Raw genomic sequence first — 17,544 nt, forward strand, 5'->3', positions numbered from 1 at the left:
CGGGGCCATCTTTCTTCCGGCATCATTCAGGGTTACCACGTACTTCCTGGACTGAGGTTCTAAGATTCAGAGATGCCAGCCCCTGCTGCAGCCTCACGCTTTGTGACTTGGTACAAAGATACAATGTACAGTCTGATCACTGGGGGGGGGGGGGAGACTGAGGAAATGCTTCCTCCTGCCTGCAGCAGACTGATGACATCATCTCAGCCTAGGCAAAGTCACTGAACTGGAGCTCCATGATATTTTTTTTAATGATAAAAGGAGGAGCTTTATTGAGAAATGATACTGTTGCTGGATAGTGTGACATGGCAGGGATTTTTTCATGCATTTACTAACAGGTTCACTTTCGAGAGTCCAAGCTTTCAGTGCTTGCTGCTTGGCTCATTGGCTGCTTGGCTCATTGCCTTCAATGAAGCACATTGGAAGCTGTGTGTGAACATGGTATTGTGTTTAGTGTGCCTCAAGAGAGCGTGCATTCCCTGAAACACAGTGGTCTGCCCCCAATGAGGAAGAGAGTGGCTGGATTAGGGGGCATTCTAGTTAAATGCTGCATTTTCCATTCAGGTGCAAACAGGTCAGCAAAATCCCATTGACCCTTATTGAGCAGAACATATGATGGTTCAAGCACAGGACATGCTGCTTCCATAGAAACACAACGCAAAGCAGGTCAAATGCAGACACTGAGCTGCTATGTGTTCTGCTCAATGAATGTCATTGGGATTTTGCAGATTGGTGTTTGAGGTGCGCCAGCAGATAGTTACCGTACATAGTTAGTCTGGCTGAAAAAAGACAAAAGTCCATCCAGTTCAACCATAAAAAAAAACAAAAAAGTTATAATCCTATACCCACAGTTGATCCAGAGGAAGGCAAAAAAAAACAAGCAAAGCATGATCCTGCAGGGAAAAAAATTCAATCCTGATCCCCAGAGAGGCAATCGGATATTCCCTGGATCAACTTTACCTATAAATGTTACTATCCAGTTATATTCTGTGTATCTAATGAAGAATCCAGGACTTTTTTGAAGCGATCCACTGAGCTGGCCAGAACCAACTCTTGAGGGAGTCTATTCTACATTCTCACAGCTCTTACTGTGAAGAAACCTTTCCGTGTTAGGAGATTAAATTTCTTTTATGTATTATACATGGTGATCATATCCCCCCTTATGTATTATACATGGAGATCATATCCCCCCTTATGTATTATACATGGAGATCATATCCCCCTTATGTAGTATACATGGAGATCATATCCCCCCTTATGTATTATACATTATTATTATTATTATACAGTATTTATAAAGCGCCAATAGTTCGCTCAGCGCTGTACATTACAGAGGGGAACAGAACATGTGACAGAACAATACCAATACATGGAGATCATATCCCCCCTTATGTATTATACATGGAGATCATATCCCCCCTTATGTATTATACATGGAGATCAAATCCCCCCTTATGTATTATACATGGAGATCATATCCCACCTTATGTATTATACATGGAGATCATATCCCCCCTTATGTATTATACATGGAGATCATATCCCCCCCCTTATGTATTATACATGGAGATCATATCCCCCTTATGTATTATACATGGAGATCATATCCCCCCTTATGTATTATACATGGAGATCATATCCCCCCTTATGTATTATACATGGAGATCATATCCCCCTTATGTATTATACATGGAGATCATATCCCCCCTTATGTATTATACATGGAGATCATATCCCCCCTTATGTATTATACATGGAGATCATATCCCCCTTATGTATTATACATGGAGATCATATCCCCCCTTATGTATTATACATGGAGATCACATCCCCCCTTATGTATTATACATGGAGATCATATACCCCTTATGTATTATACATGGAGATCATATCCCCCTTATGTATTATACATGGAGATCATATCCCCCCTTATGTATTATACATGGAGATCATATCCCCCTTATGTATTATACATGGAGATCATATCCCCCCTTATGTATTACACATGGAGATCATATCCCCCCTTATGTATTATACATGGAGATCATATCCCCCCTTATGTATTATACATGGAGATCATATCCCCCCTTATGTATTATACATGGAGATCATATCCCCCCTTATGTATTATACATGGAGATCATATCCCCCCTTATGTATTGTACATGGAGATCATATCCCCCTTATGTATTATACATGGTGATCATATCCCCCTTATGTATTATACATGGAGATCATATCCCCCCTTATGTATTATACATGGTGATCATATCCCCCCTTATGTATTATACATGGAGATCATATCCCCCTTATGTATTATACATAGAGATCATATCCCCCCTTATGTATTATACATGGAGATCATATCCCCCTTATGTATTATACATAGAGATCATATCCCCCCTTATGTATTATACATGGTGATCATATCCCCCCTTATGTATTATACATGGTGATCATATCCCCCCTTATGTATTATACATGGAGATCATATCCCCCCTTATGTATTATACATGGAGATCATATCCCCCCTTATGTATTATACATGGAGATCGTACCCCCCCTTATGTATTATACATGGAGATCGTACCCCCCCTTATGTATTATACATGGTGATCATATCCCCCTTATGTATTATACATGGAGATCATATCCCCCCTTATGTATTATACATGGTGATCATATCCCCCCTTATGTATTATACATGGAGATCATATCCCCCTTATGTATTATACATAGAGATCATATCCCCCCTTATGTATTATACATGGAGATCATATCCCCCTTATGTATTATACATGGAGATCATATCCCCCTTATGTATTATACATGGAGATCATATCCCCCTTATGTATTATACATGGAGATCATATCCCCCTTATGTATTATACATGGAGATCATATCCCCCCTTATGTATTATACATGGAGATCATATCCCCACTGATGTATTTATTCTTCCTACTGAAGGGGCAGCCAGGACCAGCCAATCCCAAATCTAAGGGGCACAACCTGCAACCTAGGGCCCTTGTCAGCAGATGGGCACACCTCACTGGCCGGGCCACTGCCTAGGACTGGGAAGAACATGGTGTGTCCATCATTATCCGTGAACCTCAGTACCTGCATGAATGAATCAGGGGCCGACGATTGTGTCTGAAATGAACATAATGAGGATTGAAAGGATTGAATGCAGAGATGATATCACGGCTCGATATTAGATAATGAGGAATTCCACCAATGCAGACACACGTCCTGGAGGTGTGAGAGGAATGCCAGGGAGGAAGCCGCCCGACACACCTCATAATTATTACATTATTACATTATAACGAGCTGTTTTACAGGTCCCGTAATCCGGCGCCAACTCCGTCACCTCTCTGTCACAATGCGTTCTCTCAGCGGAAACGCTCTAAGCGTATTAACTAAGACACGGAGCAACCAATCAGCAGTTACCAGCCAGGGCAGATCTAATTGGTTGGTGTGGAAAACTGAACCTAAAATATAAAAAGAACTGCTAGAAAGTCAGGTTTGTTTTTTTTTTTGCATGTATCTTCTGACAAAGCAAAGTTGCTTCTGGACGCTAGCAGTTTGTGTACTGTATGCGGCGCATTCACCTTGCATGGTACATGCTGGCTTCTTTCTGGCATCTGTACAATGCCAGGATAGGAGCTGGGTGTCAAGGACTGTGTAATATGTAGTGGTTTCATCATCAGAAGCCACCCATGAATGAAGAGTATGACAGGGGACCCAGGAGTAGCAGAGGGTGTTTTCAGGTGCTGGGGGATGACTGCAAACCTAATGCATAATTGCAAATTATGGCAACAGCTCACCTTTAAATTCAACTCTAAGGCATAGCACAAAGCTTGTAACATTAGTTGAAGAAGTTTCCAGCATGCTGGCAATTTTTTGTCAATTGTGAGAAGCTGAGAACTGGAAACAACCTATTTACTAAGCAATTGCTTAACAAATAAAATGCTGAAGTCTGAGGGGTGTATTTCTAAAAACGTATAGCTGGTCTTCCATCAAAACTGCATGTACATCTATTCTGTGCAAATGGGGAAAAATGTAAAGTTCTCAGGCTATATTCTCTGCAAATGGAATGTTAGTCATTAAAAGAAAAATGTTTGAAGAGGGAAAATACCACCTTATGGCCACTAGATGGTGTTGAGTATCATAGGAAATAATTATTTTCCTTAGCGCCATCTAGTGCCCATAATGTAGTATCTTCCATCTTCAAACTTTTTTTTAATGACTAACAATCAAATGTTATTCAGCTAAATGAAATAAAATTGTGAATGAGAAAATACCACCTTATGGCCACTAGATGGTGTTGAGTATCATAGGAAATAATTATTTTCCTTAGCTCCATCTAGTGCCTATAATGCAGTATTTTCCCTCTTCAAACTTTTTTTAAAGACTAACAAATGTTATTCAGCAAAAACAAAATAATATTGTGAATGGGAAAATACCACCTTATGGCGACTAGATGGTGTTGAGTATCATAGGAAATAATTATTTTCCATAGCTCCATCTAGTGCCCATAATGCAGTATTTTCCCTGTTCAAACTTTTTTTTTTAATGACTAACAATCAAATGTTATTCAGCTAAAAAAATACAATTGTGAATGAGAAAATACCACCTTATGGCCACTAGATATTGTTGAGTATCATAGGAAATAATTTTCCTTAACTCCATCTAGTGCCCATAATGCAGTATTTTCCCTCTTCAAAGTTTTTTTTTAATCACTAACAATCAAATGTTATTCAGCTAAAATGATACAATTGTTAATGGGAAAATACCACCTTATAGCCACTAGATGGTGCTGAGTATCATAGGAAATAATTATTTTCCATAGCTCCATCTAGTGCCCACAATGCGGTATTTTCCCTCTTCAAACTTTTTTTTTAATGACTAACAATCAAATGACAGAGAATCAAATGTTAATAAGCAAAAAAAATAATATTGTGAATGAAAAAATACCACCGTACGGCCACTAGATGGTGTTGAGTATCATAGGAAATAATTATTTTCCATAGCTCCATCTAGTGCCCATAATGCGGTATTTTCCCTCTTCAAACTTTTTTTTTAATGACTAACAAATGACAAACAATCAAATGTTATTCAGCAAAACAAATAATATTGTGAATGAGAAAATACCACCTTCTGGCCACTAGATGGTGTTGAGTATCATAGTAAATAATTATTTTCCATAGCGCCATCTAGTGCCCATAATGCAGTATTTTCCCATTCACAATTTAATTTTTTAGCTGATTTTGCCTCATTCACACAGAATGTATTTACATGCACCTTAGATGGATGGACAGGGATTTTTTTGTTAGAAATACTCCCTTATATGTAGAAAACCATATTAAGAAAATTGGGGGGTGAGAAAGCTGCATGGGTGCAGAATTTATATTAGTTTTCCGCACCGCTATTTCTGCCAAATCGACAAAAGAAAAATGCTTTTGTGTATTACGCTTCCATTTGTCTTATCTGAGTGGCTTTCTCCTTCGGTTGTAATGCTACCTATCGCCTCACTCGGCCGCCTTCTCTGTGTGCGGCTGTTTAATTCCGGAACGTGACGATTTGGGATGAACCTTGGTAGAGCCATTACCGCGGCGGTGATGGCGGTGGGGAGGAAGTTGTGCCCGCTGCGTGTGATATATGAGCCGCTGTGAATCCTCACCGGTGGGAGGATGGATGTTTCACATTTATCTTGTTGTTGGAGGCTCTGCTTAAGTCCAACCATCCGCTCCCCCTCAGTCTGTAAGACAGACGGCGCATCTGAGATTCACATGTTCTTGCTCGCTATTCATCAGCATACTGGCTGCGAGGATGGCGCCGCCACAAAGTGTGGTGCGGTGGCACGGTGGAACCCAGGTGACCTCCATGTAGGCAAAAATTTTACCAAAATCTGCATCTCTTAGTTTCTGAATAGATTCCTAAATCTTCTGTTTATATATGTTGCGTCATCGTCTTTACTTTGTTAAAGTGGAACAATGAAGCAATTTTTTTTATAAAATTGTGAAAACGAAGATTTTTTTTTTACTGCAGAAGAGACTTAGTTTGGCCATAAAGGGAGTTCATTTCAGCCAATTCATCAGGAATTAAAGTGGTTGTAAACCCAGTAAATTGACTGGCCTCAGGTGATGAAACAAATCCTCCTACATAAGATGTACCTGTTTATCTGCAATATTCTCTTCTCTACAGCCATTCAAAGTCCAGAATTTATACAGCTTGTCTGAGCTGTCAGAAAACAGGGATCGGGGAGCTGAAATGCCACACTGGGGAGCTCAGTGAGGAGAGCTCTGATAGCTTATTGGAAGGAAGGGACACACCCCCTCCACACAGCTCACAGAAACAGAGTTGAGGCTGTCAATCACAGACTGTGTGTAAGAGCTCCCTCCTCTGTCACCTTTTTTCTCGTCTTTACTTTGTTAAAGTGGAACAATGAAGCCATTTTTTTAAATAAAATTGCGAAAACGAAGATTTTTTTTTTTTACTGCAGAAGAGACTTAGTTCGGACATAAAGGGAGTTCATTTCAGCCAGTTCATCAGGAATTAAAGTGGTTGTAAACCCAGTAAATTGACTGGCCTCAGGTGATGAAACAAATCCTCCTACATAAGTTGTACCTGTTTATCTGCCATATTCTCTTCTCTACAGCCATTCAAAGTCCAGAATTTATACAGCATGTCTGAGCTGTCAGAAAACAGGGATCGTGGAGCTGAAATTCCACACTGGGGAGCTCAGTGAAGAGAGCTCTGATAGCTTATTGGAAGGAAGGGACACACCCTCTCCACACAGCTCACAGGAACAGAGTTGAGGCTGTCAATCACAGGCTGTGTGTAGGAGCTCCTTTCTCTGTCACCTTTTTTCTCTTGGTGTCAGGAAAACTTGTCAGATGTGCAGATAGCAGAGGAACGAAGCAGCAGACAGAAGTGCTCTGACACATTATGCATGCTGTAAAAGGATATGCTTTGTTCGTATTTCATGTCTGACGTTTACAACCACTTTAAAGCCATGGGTGGCCCTGTCAACATCATGGAGCTGCGTGAAAAATAGTTGGCAGTAAAGTGTTGACTGCAGCCCGCCACAATCAGAATACAACAGCCAGCAGGGAGTTTTTTTTAGGGTGGACGGGATATCTATTGTTGAACCCGAGCTTTACTATATCTCATCTGCAATAACAGCTTCTAACCTACCTGTCTACATTCTTCTTTTGTGTGCACATGCGCAACTCAGTGTACAACCCCGGCGGGTTCCAAAGTGAATGAAATCCCATGTGTATGCGCAGGAGGTAAGTTATCCCAGGCCGGCCAATCAGGATGGATGAAGCTTTCAAATCTGGAAGAAGCCATTGGTGCTGGCAAGGGAGCAGAGGCATTCAAATTTTGCTTTTTTTTCACATCTCCCAGTTTTATATGATATCAAAACTGATGGGAATGTACAATATATATGTAAAGCGCTGCGTAAATTGATGGTGCCATGTAAGTACCTGAAATAAATTAATAATAAATAAATAAATAAAATGATATAAATGGATATATTATTATTATTATACAGGATTTATATATTATTATTATACAGGATTTATATATTATTATTATTATACAGGATTTATATATTATTATTATACAGGATTTATATATTATTATTATTATTATACAGGATTTATATATTATTATTATACAGGATTTATATATTATTATTATTATTATTATACAGGATTTATATATTATTATTATACAGGATTTATATATTATTATTATTATTATACAGGATTTATATATTATTATTATACAGGATTTATATATTATTATTATTATTATACAGGATTTATATATTATTATTATACAGGATTTATATATTATTATTATACAGGATTTATATATTATTATTATACAGGATTTATATGGCGCCAACAGTTTGCTCAGCGCTTTACAATATAACGGGAGACAATACAGCAACAATACAGTTCAATACAAGAGGGATAGGAGGGCCCTGATCCTGGGAGCTTACAATCTAGGAGATATATACAAACAACTTGTTTACAATATTGTGTTGGGGTAATATACAAACCATCTACAGAATAGGATGTGGCGCACTGCATGGAAAATATTGCTGCAAGTCCTGCATTAGGTTGTGTTGGCAAACCCATTGAGAATATTCAGGCTGCTTTACTGCACGCCAAAAAAATATGAATCTGGACCAGTTCGCTGTAATCAGGAATAAATAGGCAGAGTACATGGCTTCATTAGCTGGGAGCGGAACCATGACGCTGGTACGTGTGTGAGCGGAATTGAATGCAAATAGACAGACTAATTCGCTGTTTCATTGGATTGAACGGATCTCTCCTTCACTGGATTGTGTGTTATATGGGGCTTTGTACCTTTGTATTTATCATGTATTTATAAAGTTTGATCACGCAATGCTGGTGCGTTCTCTGAAGTGTTGCTCAGATTCCTAGTTATACAAACTAGGAGCCATATAGGGCAGCACAATGGCTAAATAGTTAGCACTTCCACCTGGCAGTACTAGGGTCGCTGGTTCGAACCCCAACCACAGCATCTCCTGCCTGGAGTTTGCATGTTCTCCCTGTGCCTGTGTGGGTTTCCTCCGGGTACTCCGGTTTTCTCCCACACTCCAAAGACATGCTGGTAGGTTAATTGGATCCTGTCTAAATTGGCCCCTGTATATGAATGTGAGTTAGGGACCTTAGATTGTACGCTCCTTGAGGGTTAGGGACTGATGTGAATGTACAATATATATGTAAAGTGCTGTTTAAATTGGCGACGCTATATAAGTACCTGAAGTAAATAAATATACAGAACTGGACAGCCACGTAGCAGGCAGGCTGTGCTCCGAGTCAATTTCAGGTCATACTTGGCTGCAGGTTTGCACGATTTGTCTACAACAGCGCCACCTAGGTAGTGGTGTACTTTCTCCATTGGTGAACGAGTGACTCTAGCACAGGGCTCGCCCTTCCCATTCATCGGAAGGGTCACCAATCTCTTGTCTTCAGTGGCAGACCTTGGTCCCGGCAGCTTATCGGCCCAGCCTCGGTCAGGCTAGTACACGCACCCTGATTAATCGCCTTTTGAGAGACTGGCGGAACTTGCCCCGGCACCTCTCCCCAGTCAACAGATTAGAGCCGCTGTTTGCCGACTCGCATTTGCCATGGAAATCTTTTATCTGCGGTTTTTGTCTGTCGGGCCGGGAGGGACGTTGATAAGCAGATGCTGTTTACCCTGCTGATCCTGGCACCCAGCGCTCTGAGCACACACACATGCCACAAAGGAATCCTGTGCCCGGGGGGGGGGGGGGGGTAAGGATTCTCAGGGTGCACCCCCTGGGCCACACCACCCCCCCGCCCGCTGCCACCTTGACAGTGACATTTTGTGTTATCTGATGGCTACTCATCCGGTGGTCGTCTGTGGCAAATTTATGCCATTTGAAAATGTCATGTTGCATGTACACAATGCACTGTTTTCTGCCAAGCAGACCCGGGAGGATCAAGATTCTCACCCTCCATCCAACCCAGCTGCTCTACGCCACCGTGCGCATGTAGCATGTAGCAAAGGAGTCACATGCTCTGGGGTTTGCTCTTCAACTAGAGAACCAGGTTTGTTAAAACAGCCATAGGTGGTGTGATTAGATGATGATCCCTTGCCTGTGGGGACCATACAGCGCTGTGGTCCACAAAAGGGTAAACGCAAATACGTGCTACCAGTATGCCGTCCAATCCTGAGGACTGAGGGCAGGCATGAGGGTTCAACTTCCCTGCTAGGTCTGTGCGGGATTCTCTGTGCTATGCGGATCTTTGGACTCCAAGGGGCGATAATAAGCAATTTCTATCTTCAATTTGAACTTTGGGGTTTATTTACTAAAGCTGGAGAGTGCAAAATCAAGGCTCCCTTCTGCACAGGAACCAATCAGCTTCTAACATCAGCTTGTTCAATTATTATTATTATTATACAGGATTTATATAGCGCCGACAGTGTGCTCAGCGCTTTACATTATGGTGGGAGACAGTACACGAGACAGTACAGTAACAATACAGTTCAATATAAGAGGGATTCAAGGGCCCTGCTCCTTGGAGCTTACAATCTAGGAGGGAGGGAATAGTGGTACAATAGGTAGTAACTGTGGGGGATGGAGTGGTTGGAAGAGTAGAGGATTCCAGTGTTAGCTGAGGGCGGGGTAGGCTTCCCTGAAGAGATAGGTTTTCAGAGTGTACCTAAAAGTGAGCAGAGTAGGCAATAGTCTGATGGATTGTGGTAGGGAGTTCCAGAGGATGGGGGAAGCCCTAGAGAAGTCCTGGAGATGAGCATGGGAGGAGAAGACAAGGGAGATAGAGAGTAGGAGGTCTTGTGAGGAGCGGACAGGACGGTTTGGGTGATATTTGGAGACAAGATTGGTGATGTAATTTGGGGCAGTGTTATGAACGGCTTTATACGTCAGTGTTAGCATTTTGAATTTTATCCGTTGGGCAATTGGAGGCCAGTGGAGGGATTGGCAGAGAGGGATGGAGGCCAGAGGAGGGATTGGCAGAGAGGGGTGGAGACTAGTGGAGGGATTGGCAGAGAGGGGTGGTAGATACAGAACGGTTAGTAAGGTGGATGAGTCTGGCCACAGCATTCATGATAGACTGAAGGGGGGATAGCCTGCGGTGAGGTAGGCCAGTGAGGAGGGAGTTACAGTAATCAAGGCGTGATATAAAAAGGGAGTGCATGAATGAGTTGGCAATAAAACCTGGAAGCTGATTGGATTCTGTATAGCATGTGAGTCTGATTTTGCACTCTCCAGCTTTCAATGTTTCTTTCTCCATAGAAATTGGTTGGCTACGTGTTTGCTGCTCTATGATGGGGCTAAAACGCAATGGACCAAGGATGAGCAAATTTCTCGGTATCCCTCATTCCTCAAGGGTGCACAGCCATCCTTATCTTGGCCTTAACAGACAGATGTTTGCAAGAAATTCAACTGTTGTGAGCATTAGTCAGGCTGTGAAGCAGTGAGTCTGGTTACCTGTTTCTGCATTTTGCTTTGGATTCGGATTTCATTTTGCTTTGGATTCGGTGTCATAAAAAAATCAACTTCCTTCAATCATGGGTAGAAAAGATGGCTTTCTGTGCTGTATGACTTCTTTAGTGTTCCTAGTGGGCGGGTCGGCAGACAGTGCATTCTATTGGGCACAGATAGACAGTCCAGTGTCCAGTGAAATGTCTGCTGACCTGCCCCCTAGAAGCATTAGAGCAGGGGTGTCAAACTGGCGGTCCTCCAGCTGTTGCAAAACTACAAATCCCGTCATTCCTCCGCCTTTGGGAGTCATGCTTGTAACTGTCAATCTTGTAATGCCTCATGGAACTTGTAGTTTGGCAACAACTGGAGGACCGTCAGTTTGACACCCGTGCATTAGAGCCTGCATTCAGCTCTGAAGCACCGCAGACTGTAGTCATATCTCTCAGGTACCCCAACCTTTTGGACCTCTAGCAGTAAATGACTCAGAAAATGGTCTCCGTTCACCTTAAGAATTTATTTTTTATTATAATTGTTACTTTTAACGATGACAGTCAAAGAATGTCACAAATAATACAACGGATGAACGGATGAAGGTCCTGAGCATGTTGGCCTATGGTGTCTTGCTTTTGTGGACTGGATGCACCAACTAGCCATTGTGGGCAGTGCAGTTGCACACTAGGCAATTCTTTTTGTAGGTTGCATGAGCTGATATGTACACCATCACTTTCTGTCATCGGTCCAGCCAAAAAAACAGCATTGATAGCAGTGAAGTCATCGTGCGGTGACTTGTCTCCCAATTGGTGTTACTGGTCCAGGCAGCGGCCCGGGTATATTCTGTCCTGTAATCTCACAATTACCTTGTTTGTCTAAGAACACGATTGGGAAAGCCATATTCCACACAAGCTGACATCATGCACTGGGAAGACCCCTGGGGAGGCTTTGAGCTGTTTACTGGAGGAGGGGGTGAGGATTCTGTTTGCAATAAGAAAGCAATTAACATTGTTTCAAAAAAGATGAAAGATTAGTATTTCTACAATTTCTGTATCTTTTTGGTATTTGTCTTGTAGAAGACGAGGAGAACTTTCAGGCCCAGAAACGCATTGGATGTTGTAAATTTCCTTGTGAAGGAACACCAATATTACAAGCCTTTGGACTCTCAGGTCTTTGGTCTGGCGCTGTGTTGGAAAGAAATACAGAAGCACAACAGGAAGTAAGAGAAGATCTCTCCAAAACAAGGAGAGTGTCACAGTCAGGGGTCAGGCTTGGAGACCAGTAGCTATAGCAGCAGAGAGGGTCCCACCAACCTGCTCACAGATGACGCAGGCTCACCCAAGGTGCAAGGTGTAAGTACTAACCTGAAGAAGGGTTTTCCTGTGTGTTAGTATCAGGTTGCATTTCCTAGAATAGCCCCAATAGGAGGTGAGCAAGTCGGGGTCTAGTAGTAGATATAGCAGGTAGGAATCGAGCAGAAGCGTAGTCAAGGAACAAGCCAAAGGTTGGTAACGAGTGGTAGCAAAGATACGGATGGCAGCAGGAGTGACAAGAGCGAGATATTGGCTGGAGGGAGCACAATAATATGGCAAACAGGTGCAGAGACCTGGCTTACATAGGAAAGCTCATGGGAGGACCAAAGGGTTTCAGGGTTCACGAGAAACAAGCCATAAGGCAAGGTTGTCTAAGCAATCAGGCAGGGAGCTGTCCAGCATCTCAGGTGGCTCAGCAAGAAGAGCTACTGCCAGACACAGCAGAGGTCCTCTATTCTGGTCCAGGTCCTGACAGAGAGACAAGTGTACCTATTGGAAGATTTCCCTTCTAGCTCAGTTCCAATGACAACAAATTTTGTATTCTCCCATCACTTTCAATCCTGGGCCAAAAAGAGAAGGTGACATTCCCCAGCGATGATACAAACAGCAATTAAAACCTGACAGGTGTTCTAACACCTCTCCACTCTATACGAAACCGAAAGGTTTTGGATTTAGATACTTTAGCCTCTTGTATTTGACTTAAATTGTAACATTTTAATGCCAACAAGAGGTTAATCTCACGTCAGTGAGCGTCTAAACACATCACCCATAGCTGAGCTCTCAGTGTGCATAGCCGCTGTGTTTAGATCAATGCCATCAGCGCCCCATTGGTGACCTTTCGCTGCATGGCGCTGAGATCCATTACTGCGCCAATCGCTTGGAGCGGCCGAACTCCTGAGTGACCCCAGAGCAGGTTTAATAAACTCCTGCACTGGCTGACACTGCCTTCTGCCACCACATGGTGTCACCTCCAGCTCTTCGATCTTGCTGGGTTTTTTTTCTGCATCTGATCTTCCTTCGGCCGTTCCCCTCCCTCGTCTTTCTGCTGTCCGCCGCCGATGTCAGTAACCTCTGCCCGCTCTCTCCGCTGTGTGCCAACCTCAGCCTTGTGCCAACAAGTAATCTCCAATTTTCCTCACTTCCTTCCAGCTCATCTGCATAATCCCCATAATCAGACGGGTTTTAATTGCCCGGCACCGCGCAGAAAGATCATGTGGTTAAGTGGTAAATCGTAATTACATCAATAATTGGTTTGGCCGCAGCAAGCTGCCGCTCTCTGCGCCCCATCTGTCGGCACTTTGTTGTTTTTTTTTTCCTTCTCCACCATGCTCCTCTCTGAAACCATCACCTTTAAAAGATCAAGTGGACAATCAGAGCCATTAGGCGGACGTTTTCTTCTTTTTTTTCCCCCCGGAAAAAAGCAATTAAGTCCTTTGGGCAGAAATCCGGTCTTGTGCTCCGTAAGTCAGCTTGTCCGGCTGGCCTGTGATGGCGCTTCATGTGTATTGCAGCAAAGGGATTGATGCGTCGTCAATGGTACAGAGTCTTCAGTGTGCAGGAATAGCTTCTCACCAACTCGCATTGTACCCTGTGATTGAGGACAGCGGGCCTCGAACTGCTCGCATGGTTTGGAAATATCATTTGTCATCTGGATGGTCAGAGACCATCGAGAAAGTTCAGTTTTATGGAAACCCAACAACTAAAATCTTATACAAACCCTTCCTGTCCACCCAAGCCTCCATTTAAAAAGTTCTGAAGTCCGGAGAAAGGATCAGCAATCATGTTACTACTGTGATTGGCTGTCACACTGGTCACATGATCAGGAGCTGGTCCTGCCAGTTACCAATTGTCTGAACTAAGAGCTGTCTTTGACAGCAGTGAGCTCGCCCTCAGCCCAGAAACATCAACCACCCAGTGACACATATGTGTGGCGTGTGGGCATTAGAGCCCACCCTTTTGCCGCTACACAGGGGCGTCCCTAGGGTTGGTGTCACCCAGTGCGATAATACTTGGTGACACCCCCTCCGAAGATCCACGCAGAATGGATCTGCGGATTGAGCATAATGGATCGGAGTCCGATCCATTATGCTCCCCAATCCACAGATCCGATCCATCCTGCGGGGATCGTCGGCATGCAACCTATACGGGGTGACGCCGGACCCGCTCCACGAAAAGGTAAGTTGTAAAGAAAGCCGACGATCCCCGCAGGATGGATCGGATCCATCCTGTGAGGATCGTCGGCTTGCTTTATAACTTACCTTTTCGTGGAGCGGGTCTGGTGTCACCCTGTGCGGTAGGTGTCACCCGGTGCGGGCCGCACCTGCCTTGGGACGCCACTGCCGCTACACATGTCTTACATAGGTGTCAGGAGGGTAACATGTAATGTTCAATCCTTCTAAATCTGCAGCTTTCATTAAAGTAATCCCTGGTGATCCAGCAAGGAAGATCCTTGTTCAGGCACTTCCTGTTATAGGATGACAACACTCTGTCCCTATCCCCCGGTTGTAGGTGATGACCTGAGCCAGTGCTGCTTCACAGGCCATGCTCTGACGCATTTTGTCCCACCCACTGGACTTTGTCATAGACCTCTGTGATTAACCTCATAGACAGTAGAGCAGCGCTGGCTGAGGCCATCACCTACACATACATGCATGGGGTTGGGCGAGTGGCATCCCACATCTTCTGTATCCCATATTTGTACCTGCATTGTCAATCTGTCGCATGAGCTTCTGATGGAGGCTGTTTCAGAACAGATATTACACAGACAATGTCCACTGTTGTCACCATTGTTAAACCCACCCTGAGAAATGCCAGGCAGCCATCACTAATAGGCATGCAGATGGGAAGTTGGCTGCATAGAGGCTGCAGGAGATCAGCAGCACCAAGATGTAACAAAGAATCAAAAATGAAAACAAGACTTTCTAAAAGAACAAAACAAATGATTGTTAATGATACACGGTCAGGTTGAGTAAGAAAGAACTAGATGATGCTGGATGTCCTCCAGCCAGGAAATGAGGCGGGCTCTATATGACTTGCTGCAGCTTCTAATGCACATTGTGAGAAGCTCACAGTGTGCAGTGACATCAGAGTAAGCCATTTCAGTCCAGGAGAGGAGCCGGTACAACTGTGCAAGACTGGAGGGAAGGCTGGAGGTCGGATTTAAATCTATCAGCGATAATGATCCCTCCTGAGGGGCCATATTGGATAGGATGGGGCACAGGAACCCCACTGTTGTCATACACGAGTCACAGATTACTGAGAAGGACCAGCTTGTGTGTGGAGCACCGTCTGCCGTCTGTGCCAACAAAGCTCCACCTGTACAAACATCACCCGGATAAGACAGAAAACAAATAGACTACAGGCCATAAATCCTCACAGCCGATCATAGATTTTCCTGCCGTGTCTCCAGCTACGGCCGACTTATTGTGAGAACTTCGAACTGGAACCTTGGCCTGAAAGTCATTTTTTTAAGTGAGGCATTCCTGTTCCATATCGCTTCTCGGCCTTTTGGCTAAGATCAAGTGTACTATCTGTTCTTATCAGTGTCCAGTGGGGGTGCTCCTGACCATTCTAGCTTTGCGGGGATGGTTGTTGGATAGTACCCTCACTGGTATGATGGGGGTCCGGAAGGCTAGTACCGGAGGGACAGAAACCAGGGAGCGCCATGATTCGTTCTGGGGCCTTGGGAGTAATTCCTCTGGGAAGACTGGAAAGACCCAGTACCTCCTGATTTGGACGGATCTACCTTGGTCTGGCCAGGGGCTGGGGACGCAAAAAGTCCGCAAACTCAGTGCCCCCTGGGGAAGACGCTCTCAGGGGTGTCACTAGTAACACTTGGGTGTGGGACCCCACGGTGTGAAGATGACACATGGCCACTGTTTTTCACCTCTTTTTGCACAGCGCCCTAAGGACCAGGCCTTTTGGCTAAGTCCAGGGCAATTTTTGCTACGGGCCTCAGGGCCTGGTCTGTGCACAATTCGGCACGGTACCACTTTTTTATTTTTTTCTTTACTTTATCTTATATTATTTATTATGCACTCCCACGTTTTGTCACTTTTTGCTTTACTTATGTGTGTGTTTTTCCACGGATGGAGGGTGTGGGTCCTCGGGCCTACCCTGAAGTCTAGGGGGAGGATGTGTGGCCTTTTGGTTCCTTCCTCCCCTGATCCCTAGGGGGCTTTCTCTTCGGGAGAACCCCCTTGCCTAGTACTGGATGTCCGGCTTCGGCTGGGCATAAGGAACGGTGGTCCACCAGGCCTTTTGGCCAGGAGGACCAAATGGGAACCTTGTCCCTGTCAGGAGCTTCGTGCCCCGGGGGATCAGGGTAACGGTCCAACCCTTCCGGGGGTAGGACAAACACACCCCTAAGTGCACTTTTTCGTGTGGTATTCGCACTTGCACATTTTTTGTGATCACTTACGGGTTTTTCGTTTTAGTTTGCACGTTTGCGGACTTAAAAAAAAAAAAAAAAAAAAAGAAAAAATTCCTGTTCCATATTTCTCTGCTATATAAAGATTTGTAGGTTCTCCCTTCGGTGGCTCTCTGTGTGTATCAGAGACCGGGGTCCCCACAGCACAGCAATTGGCGGCTCATGACCTGCCTGCTAATGACATTCATCGATGAGAAAATCTTATTAGGTCACGTGTATGATATTCAACCAATGGATGATCTAGACGACATCTGGCTCATAGAGGCTTAGCTGTACATAGGAGGAAAGTGTCTCCTCCTACCACAGAACACCTTATATTTAAATGTCTCCACCCACCATATACAATGACTCCTCCCACCATATACCATCTGCTATTTAAAAGAGAAGTGTGGACTTTCTTTTTCCCCCCAGTTATACTTACCTAGGTGGATGCAGCATCTGTCCCCCAACGATTCTAAGAGTGATCACATGATGAGTCCTCACAGCCGATCTGAGCAGAGAGCAGTCATTTAAATGTCTCCTCCCACTATAGACCACCTTCTATTTCAGTGTCTCCACCCACCATATACAGTACCGCCTGCTGTTTAAATGACTCCTCCCACCACATACCACCTGTCATTTAAATGTCTCCTCCCACTTCAGACCACCTTCTATTTCAGTTTCTCCACCCACCATATCCAGTACCTCCTGCTGTTTAAATTACTCCTCCCACCATATACCGCCTGTCATTTAAACGTCTCCTCCCACTATAGATCACCTATATCAGTGTCTCCACCCATCATATACAGTACCTCCT

The 17,544-nt window shown here is 43.9% G+C and overlaps 1 protein-coding gene and 1 pseudogene across 4 annotated transcripts in view; both read left to right on the plus strand.

The window, feature by feature from the left end:
• The window catches only part of GSE1 (Gse1 coiled-coil protein), a 555,158-nt gene that overhangs the window by 428,985 nt on the left and 108,629 nt on the right, over positions 1 to 17,544 (plus strand). The window lies entirely within an intron of this gene.
• On the plus strand, positions 15,811 to 15,926 carry LOC149448984 (U2 spliceosomal RNA; annotated as a pseudogene).

This window comes from Staurois parvus, unplaced genomic scaffold (assembly GCF_062004578.1).
Source record: "Staurois parvus isolate SC_StPar_1 unplaced genomic scaffold, SC_StPar_1.0 ptg000646l, whole genome shotgun sequence".
Classification (NCBI taxonomy): Eukaryota; Metazoa; Chordata; class Amphibia; order Anura; family Ranidae; genus Staurois; species Staurois parvus.